Source organism: Coffea arabica, chromosome 4e (assembly GCF_036785885.1).
Source record: "Coffea arabica cultivar ET-39 chromosome 4e, Coffea Arabica ET-39 HiFi, whole genome shotgun sequence".
Lineage (NCBI taxonomy): Eukaryota > Viridiplantae > Streptophyta > Magnoliopsida > Gentianales > Rubiaceae > Coffea > Coffea arabica.
Window position 1 is genome coordinate 34,676,881 of NC_092317.1, and position 13,167 is coordinate 34,690,047.

Genomic DNA, 13,167 nt, shown 5'->3' on the forward strand with positions numbered 1-13,167 from the left:
AAAGGAGCAGAATAAGTAACTAATTACAATTGAAAACTCTAGTCATATAACTTTTAAGTTCATTCACTTCCAATCCAACCACGAGGAATTAAACTTAGCTATTCTCAAATGAGATAGACAAGGAATTAGAATACAGGTAGGGCAATATCTCAAAATATTATGCCACTTATTCTTATTCTAGGAGTTTAACACAAGGAGTATTCTTATCACTTATGTACATAAGGAAATCCTAAAGTGTACTTCGTATCTCAAAAGTTCCACACCCTATCTCAAGCTTTTGCATATAGGTATAGGAGCCAACTCTTTTTCTCAAATCCCATATATAATTCCAAAACTCTCGATCTCAAGCTTGTGATGACCCCAAAATTCCATATATAATTGTGATGACCCCACCGTACCCAGAGGCGTACCAAAGGGCTTAGCAGATCGCCTGCCTAGCTCGCGCCAGGACTCGATTCGAAAAATGATAAAATAACTTTCACGCTAAAAGAATGTTCTATATACACCATTACATCTTCAAAAGTTATATGAACTATTACATCAAGCCATACATACCACGAGTACCAGAAAGTAAATCCTAGAGAAGCTACTAACTATAACCACCACCACAAATATATACATCTTACTAGTCAATTTATAACAAGCATTTGGGCAAAATCACTTATTCTATAAACCAAAAGTCTATACACCTTCCCAAGCTTTCCCCGGGTCAGCCCCTGCTAAGGAAAACATGTGACGCCCCCACTTCTTCCAAGGGCGAACCCAAGGGTATCGGCGGGACGCCTGCCCAACTCTCGCCAGGACTCGGTACAATCCATAATTTAAAACTAGGAATACTTCAATATATATATAAAGTACTCCAAAACACTTCATACTTACAATTAGTCAGCTCTCAAGCTTAATACAACCCAAAAGAATATTTACTACAACCATCTGCTGTAATACAACTTAAAGTTTTCCCCAAAAGAAAACAATCTAGCATTATTCACGAGCACTTGGTCTCGAACCCTGTTAAGGAAAACAAAAACGTGGAATGAGCTACACAGCCCAGTGAGGTTTCAAGACACTCTAGCAGTTCTAATAAATCAAGTAATTTGAGCATACCCAATGTATGATTTAAGGTTGCACATTGGCACATTAACATGAGACAGTTATCATTGTACGAGTAATTTGAGCATATCACAGGTATGGCTCAGGGTTGCACGTTGGCACATTAGCATGAAACAGTTTTCATTATGTAAAATAAACACACATTGAAGGATATGGTGTTCCAGTGAAACCATTTCGGTCAACTGCACCTTATAACTTCAGAATCCCCTCGGTTTATCTGGCCATCACCTTATCCCTCCAGTGGTAGTACTCGAGTATACCAAAACGGTGTCCCAGGGTTCCAACCTACCCGACCGAACCCAGTCCTGGCTCGAGTAGTTCAGTAACCAAGGGCAGGACCCAGTTCAGCTTAGAACTTACAACATGCACAAGTAATCAAGTAAATCGGTAAACAGTGAAAATTTATCATTTTAGTAGGTCGAGTGAGATAAAGTACACACTCGCCTTAAAACGGTAGCCAATTTCATATGAGCAATTATCATTAACACTTAACACTTAAACACATAAGCAATATGCGGTAATTTCGTATGAACATGTAACTTATGATAATCAAGTAATCAAGTAAGCAGGTAATCAAGTAAATCGGTAAACAGTGAACGGTAAATAATCTCGGTTAACGGTAAACGGTAGTAGTTCTTAGTTAATAGGTAGACATTTACCATTTTAGTAGGCCGCCCATTGGCCGTTTTCCACTTTTACCTATTAAGAGTCAAGGAGATTCACTCCAATCGACTTATGCAGCCAGAGTATAATCAATCATTGAAACACTTCACGTAAATATGCATTTCAAGTATTTCATGTCGAATAATTCAAGTACATTTTTCTTAAGTGAGAACGAGTGCGGTAGAGTACACACTCGATTCAAAATGGTAGAAAAATCCATAGAAACAATTATCGGTAGCATTTAACAATTAAACACATAATGACCATGAAGTAAACATGTCATAAAACTATTCAAGTAACGTACTCGTATATGGAACACTCACCAATCAAAATAAGTAAGTAAAGAAAGTCGTCAATGATCCACTTCGGGATTCTCTTCGAGACCTTCTTGATCGTCTGAAGAAAAGTGACCAATAATCACCCTCACAATTTCACAAATTCCTTATAAACACGAAAGAATGCATACTTGCTTTAGAATTCAAGTCAATGTTTTTATAAGGATTTTATTTTATCGAAAGTTAAGATTCAAAAATGTGGATTTTAAAGTTACTGAGGAAACTCATATCCTCCACGAAATCGAGTTCAAAACAATAGATTAATATCAAGATAAGAAGTCAAGTTTCCAAAATTTCATTTTCTAAGAAATCGGCAAATTTCGGCTTTGTGCATCAAATTTAGAAAAATCATATTTTGCACTCAGTAGGTCAAAAAATGGAAACTCTTATACCGTTGGAATCTTGTTTCAAAGTACTAAAAGTTCTTAGAAGACACTTTTCTAAGGTTCAAATGTGAAAAAAATCATTATTTAGCTCAAAAAGGCTGATTTGAACAGGCAAGACAGTTTTAGTCATATTTTTTGGCAAACTTTGGAAATTTGGCAAAATTCACAAGAAGTGAACTGGCCTTCGAAATTTGTACCTCAATTAGAATTCCAATCAAGGTTTAAAACACAACAAATGGAATTGAAATCAGAGTTTTGAGCGTCAAAATATAGCAGCTCAAAGTTGGTCGCAATTTATAAACTGTTCTGTCTTTTCTAGGTTTGAAAGGCTATTTTTGAAGTATCATTTGACCATCGATTTGGCATTGGAACTACACCAAACTTGGTATGCTAAATCTTCCATGTATGAACAACATTTTCTACCAAGTTTCCTGCAAAACCTCCCACGGAAAGGTAGTCATTAAACCGCTAAAGTTCAAGAAATATTCCAAGTTTAGACTGCCTTCTCACGTCTCCTTCCTTTTTAAAAGCTTTCTTCCACACAATCAACTTCAATTAATTCAAGTATTCAAACCAATGTTCCATAAACATCCAATAAGAAATTTAGAAGTAATTGACATCAAGGTTTTCGAAATATAACTTCCCAAATCAGATTTGACCATTTGGCCAAGAGAAAAGGAAAAGTTTTCCAGATTCGAAGAACAACTTTGGGACATCATTTGTATATCGAAATGGTCTTATATTGACACCAAAATTGGTACAATTCAACTTCCATATGAGGACTACTCTTCTACCAAATTTCATTTGAAAATTCACACGGGAAGGTAGTGAGCTTAACTACCAAAATTCATGAAAATCCTAAGACCAATCTGTCTTTTGCTTCCTTCTTCATTTTCAAGCATTTTGCCCAGTGAAAATAATTCAAATCTGGCCCATTTATGAAACAAAGGTCTAAGAAATATTCAAGATATATTTAGTAGGTGATTAACACCAAGAATTTCAAGATCACAAGTCCCAATTCAAAAAGAGTCATTCAACTAGCCAAAAAGAGGGTTTTCCATCACTGAGTCAGTTTTGAAATTCAGCCACAACTCACTCAATTCAACTTGGAATTGAGCGTGGTTGGTGGAATTGAAAACTACATTCATAAGGCTACAATTTCTCAGAAGGAATTGTTTTAAAATTCTGTCCACAACTAGCTCATAATTGAGCATCAAGTCGCAGCTCAAAACAGAGCTTCCAGTACAGACGCGAAACAGAACAGGCAAATTTACAAGGTTGGTACGACTCACTCAGGAGGAATCAGGATGTGCATTTTATACCGTTGGAAAACTAGGAATTTATATTTTCCAATTCTACAAACGACACTTGATTTCGACATCGGAGCAAGGATTTATAGCTGTTTGAAAATTACTGCCAGAGCAATACGGGACACAATTCCAGTTTTGGTAGAATTTTGAAATCTCAACATTTGTCCAACCAAATCAAGTAATTTTTTGATGAAACTTTCTACGCAACCTATATTACACATTTACATCAAAATCCAGTCATTTGAACCACAAAAAAATGTACTAAGGTTCACGGCAATGACAAGGGCAGAACGGGTAAAATTTTCCTCTTCACTTCCTTTGATCTTTCTTCAACAATAGAACTCATTTCCACTAGATTAAACACTAATCCAACATAAACAACATCAAATAAGTCCATCAAGCCCAATGTGGGATTTCATAGAGCCCACTCACAAGATTTATAACCAAATAAAGTTACCCATAAGAAGCTACAAGTTTCTAAGTTCAATCTAACTCATAAATAACAAGTTTCAAGGGTTAGATCATGTGATACCTTCTTAGATGCTAAAGGTCAGATTTTTGGCCACAAGAAAGCTCCAAGAAACCGTGGAAATGAAGCTCTTCTCCTTGCCTAAGTGAATCTCCAAGTGCTCTTGAGTTTAAGTTGCAAGTTTGGAGTGAAATGGATGGTTGGATTGGGAGAAATGAAGAAGAAAGTTTCTTACTCCTTCTTGCTTGAGAGAGTCGGCTGTCTTGAGGGAGAAAGGAGAGAGAAATGGCTGGTGGAAAAGCTTCTTGAAGAAGCTTAAGTGTGTGGCCAAAAATGTTCCAAAAGTCAACCCTTCAATAGTGCGTGTTCGCGCGTGTTTCGTGCCCGATTCCTCTCTGGTTTGTTTCACTAGTGCACTAAGCCTCTAATGTACTTCCATTCATATTATTATTATTCACTCTTAATGGTCTAAAAATAAAGGTCTAAATTCCCTCAATTAATCGTGCGCGCAAAAACACGTACTTCCGTTTTATGCGCGTAGAGTGAAATTTTTAATAAATTCTTATAACGATAGTATCACTAACTAATAATTGAACACTTAAACATAAAAATACCTATTTCAAGACTAATGTACAAGTCTCCAATTTTCCAACCTTAGTGTATTCTCGAATCGATTATTGTCTCCAAACGTGCATCCACTATTCACTCTAAACGAGCTTTCAGAAATAAATTTTTGAATCAAGGCACTTTTAAAATGCTTGTAGGTCATAGTTTCATGTAATTGAGTATAAAGAGTTTGCAATAAAATATTCAGAGAAAACGGGTGAGTAAATAATTAATTAAGCCAGTAAAATAAAAATAAAATAAGAAAAATTCGGGTCCTCACAACCTTCCTTCCTTAAAAAGAATTTCGTCCTCAAAATTCATACCTTCCGTAATCTCAGATAACCCTAAACCTTGTTGTGTGATCGTTTCATATGTTCTTACAGATGTCACTGGTCGGTTTCTTCTTCCACTAACTTGTCGAGGAATAGTTCCATTTCCTTGTTGAGTAGTAGTTTCTCGAGGATACCTGTTTGGACAGTCGTGAACTTTATGGTTGGTGCTCCCACATCCCATGCACTTTCGCCCCTTTAGCCAACAGTTTTCTTTGGTATGATTCATCCTTCCACAATATCCACAAGTCGGACGAGGCGGTGTGACTTGACTTGCTTGCGAGGTTTCCTTTGATCGTATCTGTCCTACTGGAGTTCCTCGTGACATAGTTCCTTTTGGTTCCTTTATCATGAGTGGTGAAGGAAGTGATAGTCTCACTCCATCCACTTCTTTTCTAACTTTGAGTGGGGGTCCAATTTCTCTTAGTGTACCATTAGATACATCTCTTTTCTTCGCTTGACTCTCAGTTGGGATTTTGTGTTCTCTACCCTTTGCGCTTTCTCGAGAGCATTGCTAAATGTTTCAATCTGTGCTGCGGCAAGGGCATCTTGGATTTCTAAATTTAATCCTTAGATAAACCATCTTATTCTCTTCCATTCCGTAGCCACCAATTCTGGAGCATATGTAGCTAATTTCGTGAATCGTGTTTCGTACTCAGCCATACTCAAAGTTCCTTATCGAAACTTTATAAAATCGTCTTCTCTCTTTTCTTAAACAAGTGGAGGGAGAAATTTCTCATTAAACTCTCGTACAAAGTTTATCCAAGTCCTTGGAGTTTGATATCTTTCCCACTTGTTTCTTATAACATTCCACCAGACTCGGGCCGCTCCTTCAAGTTGAAATACAGCAAAGGTGACTTGTCTTTTCTCCGTGTAATCCAAGGCATCGAATATATTCCTTATAGTCTCTAACCAATTCTCAGCCACTTCTAGGTCAGGCCCTCCAGAAAATTTGGGCAGGAAGAATTTCTGAAACCGTTCCAAAGCTCGATCCTCCCCTATCTCTTGGTTTCCACGTTGGTTTCCTTGTCCAACCCTTGGCCCTGTTGAGCTACTAAGAGCTCTAGTACATCCGTCATGCGAGTTAAAACTAATCCCATTTGGTCATCTCCTCTCCCAGCCCTTGGCTCGACATTTTGATCAATATCAGACCCATTATCTACTCTTTGATTTCGGGGTTGTCTAGGTTGACGTCCATTCCGTTGTCCTCTAGTTTCCATGTTCACAGCTAATCTATATGCATATGCATAAACCTCACACTAAGCCATAATTGAACTACACATATACCAGTAACAACTTTAAAGAAAAAATGAAATCACTCACACAATTAACATTACTACCCTACCAATCAAACATAAACTCGATCTCATTAAATCATAACACAAGTTACAGTCAAATAAAGTTCATACCAAGTCAAAGTCAGTAAACAAAAGTAAACAAGTGGTTATCAAAAGTACATTCATCTCCAAGGCACAAACTCTTAAGTTCTACTCCCATCGTCCAACTGCAAAAGGTCACAAGTAGTGTTTCACTAGATTAATTAGAACTAGATGATTTCCGTTCCCTAACACGTTCAACTTCAATCCCAACACCAGGATCTTCTGGGCTACGAACTTCTCCACCTGCCGCTCTTAATTATTGTGCCATCTTAGCCAAACGATTATTAGTTTCCTGTAACTATTCACGTGAACTATCGGTTCATTCGTATTCCCCCACAAATGGAGATCTCAAGTCCTTAGGAGCCCTCAACTATTAGATACTCGGGTACAAGAATCCAAAACAAGGTAATTCACAACTCGAGCTGGCCGGTCCCAAGAGTAAATCACCACATTCGAGATTCCTACCGAACATACATATCTAATTTTCTCCAAGTATCAAGATAAAGGTTTTATACCTATCACATCCATGATCCATATCTTCACTCTAGAAGAGCACTTAACCCTTTTCTTATTCACATCATAGGGACCGTAACACCACTTGGTCCAAGCTCACCCCGCACAGATACCACGCGAAGCGGTTCTGATTTTTATCCCTACAAGCGGTCAGTTAACTTTCAAACCAATCCCACAGTTCGGCATCATAAACTTTTAAGCCTAGGAAACACTACAAAGATCTGAAGCCTAAGCTCTAATACCAACTGTGACGCCCCCACTTCTCCCAAGGGCGAACCCAAGGGTATCGGTGGGACGCCTGCCCAACTCTCGCCAGGACTCGGTACAATCCATAATTTAAAACTAGGAATACTTCAAATAACTTCAATATATATATATATAAAGTACTCCAAAACACTTTATACTTACAATTAGTCAGCTCTCAAGCTTAATACAACCCAAAAGAATATTTACTACAGCCATCTGCTGTAATACAACTTAAATTTTTCCCCAAAAGAAAACAATCTAGTACTATTCACGAGCACTTGGTCTCGAACCCTGTTTAGGAAAACAAAAACATGGAATGAGCTACACAACCCAGTGAGGTTCCAAGACACTCTAGCAGTTCTAATAAATCAAGTAATTTGAGCATACCCAATGTATGATTTAAGGTTGCACATTGGCACATTAATATGAGACAGTTATGATTGTACGAGTAATTTGAGCATAACACAGGTATGGCTCAGGGTCACACGTTGGCACATTAGCATGAAACAGTTATCATTGTACGAGTAATTTGAGCATATCACAGGTATGGCTCAGGGTCGCAAGTTGGCACATTAGCATGAAACAGTTATCATTATGTAACATAAACACACATTGAAGGATACGGTGTTCCAGTGGAACCATTTCGGTCAACTGCACCTTATAACTTCAGAATCCCCTCAATTTATCTGGCCATCACCTTATCCCTCCAGTGGTAGTACTCGAGTATACCGAAACGGTGTCCCAGCGTTCCAACCTACCTGACTGAGCCCAGTCCTAGCTCGAGTAGGTCAGTAACCAAGAGCAGGACCCAATTCAGCTTAGAGCTTACAACATGCACAAGTAATCAAGTAAATCGGTAAACAGTGAAAATTTATCATTTTAGTAGGTCGAGTGAGATAAAGTACACACTCGCCTTAAAACGGTAGCTAATTTCATATGAGCAATTATCATTAACACTTAACATTTAAACACATAAGCAATATGCGGTAATTTCGTATGAACATGTAACTTATGATAATCAAGTAATCAAGTAAGCAGGTAATCAAATAAATCGGTAAACAGTGAACGGTAAATAATCTCGGTTAACGGTAAACGGTAGTAGTTCTTAGTTAATAGGTAGACATTCACCATTTTAGTAGGCCGCCCATTGGCCGTTTCTCACTTTTAGCTCTTAAGAGTTGAGGAGATTCACTCCAATCGACTTATGCAACCAGAGCATAATCAATCATTGAAACACTTCACGTAAATATGCATTTCAAGTATTTCATGTCGAATAATTCAAGTATATTTTTCTTAAGTGAGAACGAGTGCGGTAAAGTACACACTGGACTCAAAATGACGGAAAAGTCCATAGAAACAATTATTGGTAGCATTTAACAATTAAACACATAATGACCATGAAGTAAACATGTCGTAAAACTATTCAAGTAACGTACTCCTATATGGAACACTCACCAATCAAAATAAGTAAAGAAAGTCGTCAATGATCCACTTTGGGATTCTCTTCGAGACCTTCTTGATCGCCTGAAGAAAAGTGACCAATAATCACCCTCACAATTTCACAAATTCCTTATCAAACAAGAAAGAATGCATACTTGCTTTAGAATTCAAGTCAATGTCTTTATAAGGATTTTATTTTATCGAAAGTTAAGATTCAAAAGTGTGGATTTTAAAGTTAATGAGGAAACTCATATCCTCCATGAAATCAGGTTCAAAATGATAGATTAATATCAAGATAAGAAGTCAAGTTTCCAAAATTTCATTTTCTAAGAAATCGGCAAATTTCGGCTTTGTGCATCAAAGTTAGAAAAATCATATCTTGCACTCAGTAGGTCAAAAAATGGAAAATCTTATACCGTTCAAATCTTGTTTTAAAGTACTAAAAGTTCCTAGAAGACACTTTTCTAAGATTCAAATCGGAAAACAATCATTTTTCAGCTCAAAAAGGCTGATCTGAATAGGCAAGACAGTTTTAGTCATGTTTTTTGGCAAACTTTGGAAATTCGGAAAAATTCACAAGAAGTGAACTGGCCTTCGAAATTTGTACCTCAATTAGAATTCCAATCAAGGTTTAAAACATAACAAACGGAACTGAAATCAGAGTTTTGAGTGTCAAAATATAGCAGCTCAAAGTTGGTCTCAATTTATAAACTGTTCTGTCTTTTCTAGGTTTGAAAGGCTATCTTTGAAGTATCATTTGACCATCGATTTGGCATTGGAACTGCACCAAACTTGGTAGGCTAAATCGTCCATGTATTAACAACATTTCTACCAAGTTTCATGAAAACTCCCACCGAAAGGCAGTCATTAAAACCGCTAAAGTTCAAGAAATATTCCAAGGCTAGACTGTCTTCTCACGTCTCCTTCCCTTTTAAAAGCTTTCTTTCACACAATCAACTTCAATTAATTCAAGTATTGAAACCAATGTTCCATAAACATCCAATAAGAAATTTAGAAGTAATTGACATTGTGACAGCCCCATCTCCCCCTAAGGCGAACCAGAGGATTTAACAGACCGCCTGCCCAGCTCTCGCCAGGTCTACGGAAACAACGTACCCAAAACGTACTTAAATCACGAGAGAAAATTCAATAAAATGAGCGATGAACCCTTAATACGTCTCTTTTCTTCCGAAACATTACTACGAACGAAAGTACAGCACTCGAGCACTTAAATCGGTCGTGATAACGAAAACGAAAATTTGCCGCGGGTGAACAGTAACGGCCACGTCACTATCCGGCCGGAATCTGGCCGGATTGTTGGCCGGATATGAGGCAGTGGCCAACTCCAAAGGGGTTCGAAAATCCCCGCCAATACGGCCGGTTATCCGGCCAGAGGCCAAAACCCAATTTTTTTTCCTCCCCTGCATATCCGGCCTTGTATCCAGCCAGAATCTGGTCGGATTCTTGGCCGGTTTAGGTGAACAGTAACCTCGCGAAACTTTTCCCTTCTTCGCTCAAACTCGGTACTCATCTCAAAACACCCCAAACACACAGAGTAGTTAATCAACAACTTGATATATACAAGTCACAACGTATCCATGTCATATACATATGAGTAGATTCAATTATTAGTCCCACATCTACATTATACCACTCAAAAGATACTTGAATTCAAATACATCAAGGGTTTTTCCAAATATTCAAGGAGCGATTCACAAGAACAAAATGCTTAACTAGCTCAACTCGTTTTCTCAAAATCTTGGTTCCGAAAGTGTCCCTGTAAGGAAAACAAAACAACGGGGGGGAGCTTACGCTCGTGAGGTACCAAAACGTACAAGTACCCTATGCATGGTCAACAAACACACAAATGCCTTCATCATAATAACCACATACAAAAGGATACAGTCGGCCCTCAAGGGCCGTTTTCCAATTGCCGTACTTGATCATACCCGTTGACACTCCGTCAACCTTTGAAGAGAAAACAAGACTGTAGACTCCTCTTAACACCATTTCCTTCCACCGTTCACCCCCTTACCGGGCCCGAACATCTTACAGTTACAAGAGGTAATACTCGAGTATTCCGTATGGTCGAGGAGTTAACACTCCAGTCGACTAACAGTGACCCCAAGGTTCGTTATCGATTCGCCCAAGCCCTTGCCGGCTCGACTCGAACAACGACCAAAGGGAATGAGCTCAGATTTCATAGTAATAGTTGGGCATAGCCCTAGCAGATGTCAAATCAAGCACATATACCATTTCACAGTCAAACATTAACAGTAATACAAATAAGTGATCGAGAGCGATAAAGTACACTCTCGTCCCATTCAAGTCATTCAAGTCACATAACAAGTATAAACGATCATACAATGATACACTCACCGAAGCAATCAAGCAATTTACACGTTCACGTTATACGTAGGCCCCGGATCACCGATACGACCTAAAACAAGCAAGAAAAGCATGTTTGAGACTCAATCACGAGTCAACGTATGAACATTAAATTACTAGTATAAGATACCCAAAAGTAAAATGGGTTGACAAAAGCGTGGAACGTGAACAACTCCAAGATTCTTCCATTTCTAGTCAAATCCCTCTCAATTCAAGACCGCCCACATTCCTTACCAATTGGGTAGCACTTCCCCATAATTTCTTCACATTTCCAACCTAACCATCAACACCCAACTCATACAAATACAACTACATGTTATAGGCTATTCCATTCACCTCATTTGAGTCACACTACCCTCAAGTATACATCAATTGCTAGTATAAAAGCCATGCATAGAAAAACCCCAAATATTCATAACCCTAAAACTGAAATTTCTTACAAAAGCGGAAATTTTCCGCAATCAACTACCATTAACACATAGAGGCTCTAAATTATTCAATATAAGGCTATCATACCTTAGCCAACTATAAACAACTATATAAAACAGAAAAATTCCCAATAAATAGAAAATTAGACAACTCAACCATAATTCATGAAATACTCCACAAAATTGCATCTTTAACTACTAACGCCTACTAATTTCACATCATAACCAACAAAGAACCAATTCCTTAACCACTCACCTTATAAACACAAGACACAAGGTAGATGAGAGTCTTTCCCTCCAAACAAAACCACCAAACACTTCAATTCTACCTAGCAAGTAGGTTTTATGGAATAATTTGGGAGATTAATGGTTGGATTTCAAGATATGGGCAAGAAAAGGAAGCAAAAGTTGAAGAGCTCTCTTTCTTTTCTCTCCAAGGTTGGCCGGCCAAGAGGATGAAAATGAAGAGGAAATTTGGTCAAAAATTGATTTAGTAAAGGTATAAAGACTAGTCAAAATTCTAGCTTCCAATAGAAATGTAACATGTGGCCTTGTCAAGCTTATCTTCCTTCTTTGTCTTACACTACATAATTAACTAGCTAACCTCTAATTAGCTCATAATACAAGGTAATAGAGTCTCCGTATATATAGAATTTTCCTTAAACCACATTTACTGTACTAATCGCACTAGTGGGTCCCACCTCCACGGTACACCTCCATTACCACAGAAAATGACTTATTCCAGGAAAATGATTTAAAATTCATATTTCTCATAAAAATCCCTAGAAAATTAAGGAAAACACTAAAATTAAGCCCAAAAGCCTAAAATAAATGCCTAGAAAATAAGAAAATTTCGGGGTCTCACAGATATCAAGGTTTTCGAAATATAACTTCCCAAATCAGATTTGACCATTTGGCCAAGAGAAAAGCAAAAGTTTTCCAGATTCGAAGAGCAACTTTGGGACATCATTTGTATATCAAAATGGTCTTAGATTGACACCAAAATTGGTACAATTCAACTTCTATATAAGGACTACTCTTATACCAAATTTCATTTAAAAATTCACACGGGAAGGTAGTGAACTAAACTACCTCAAGAAAATCCTAAGACCAATCTGTCTTTTGCTTCCTTCTTCATTTTCAAACATTTTGCCCAGTGAAAACGATTCAAATCTAGCCCATTTATGAAACAAAGGTCTAAGAAATATCCAAGATATATTTAGTAGGTGATTAACCCCAAGAATTTCAAGATCACAAGTCCCAATTCAAAAAAAGTCATTCAACTAGCCAAAAAAAGGGTTTTTCATCACTAAGTTAGTTTCGAAATTCAACCACAACTCACTCAATTCAACTTGAAATTGAACGTGGTTGGTGGAATTTGAAAGCTAAATTCGTAAAGCTACAATTTCTCAGAAGGAATTGTTTCAAAATTCTGTCCACAACTAGCCCATAATTGAGCATCAAGTCACAGCTCAAAATAGAGCTTCCAGTACAGACGCGAAATAGAACAGGCAACTTTACAAGGTTGGTACCGCTCACCAAGGTGGAATCAAGACATACATTTT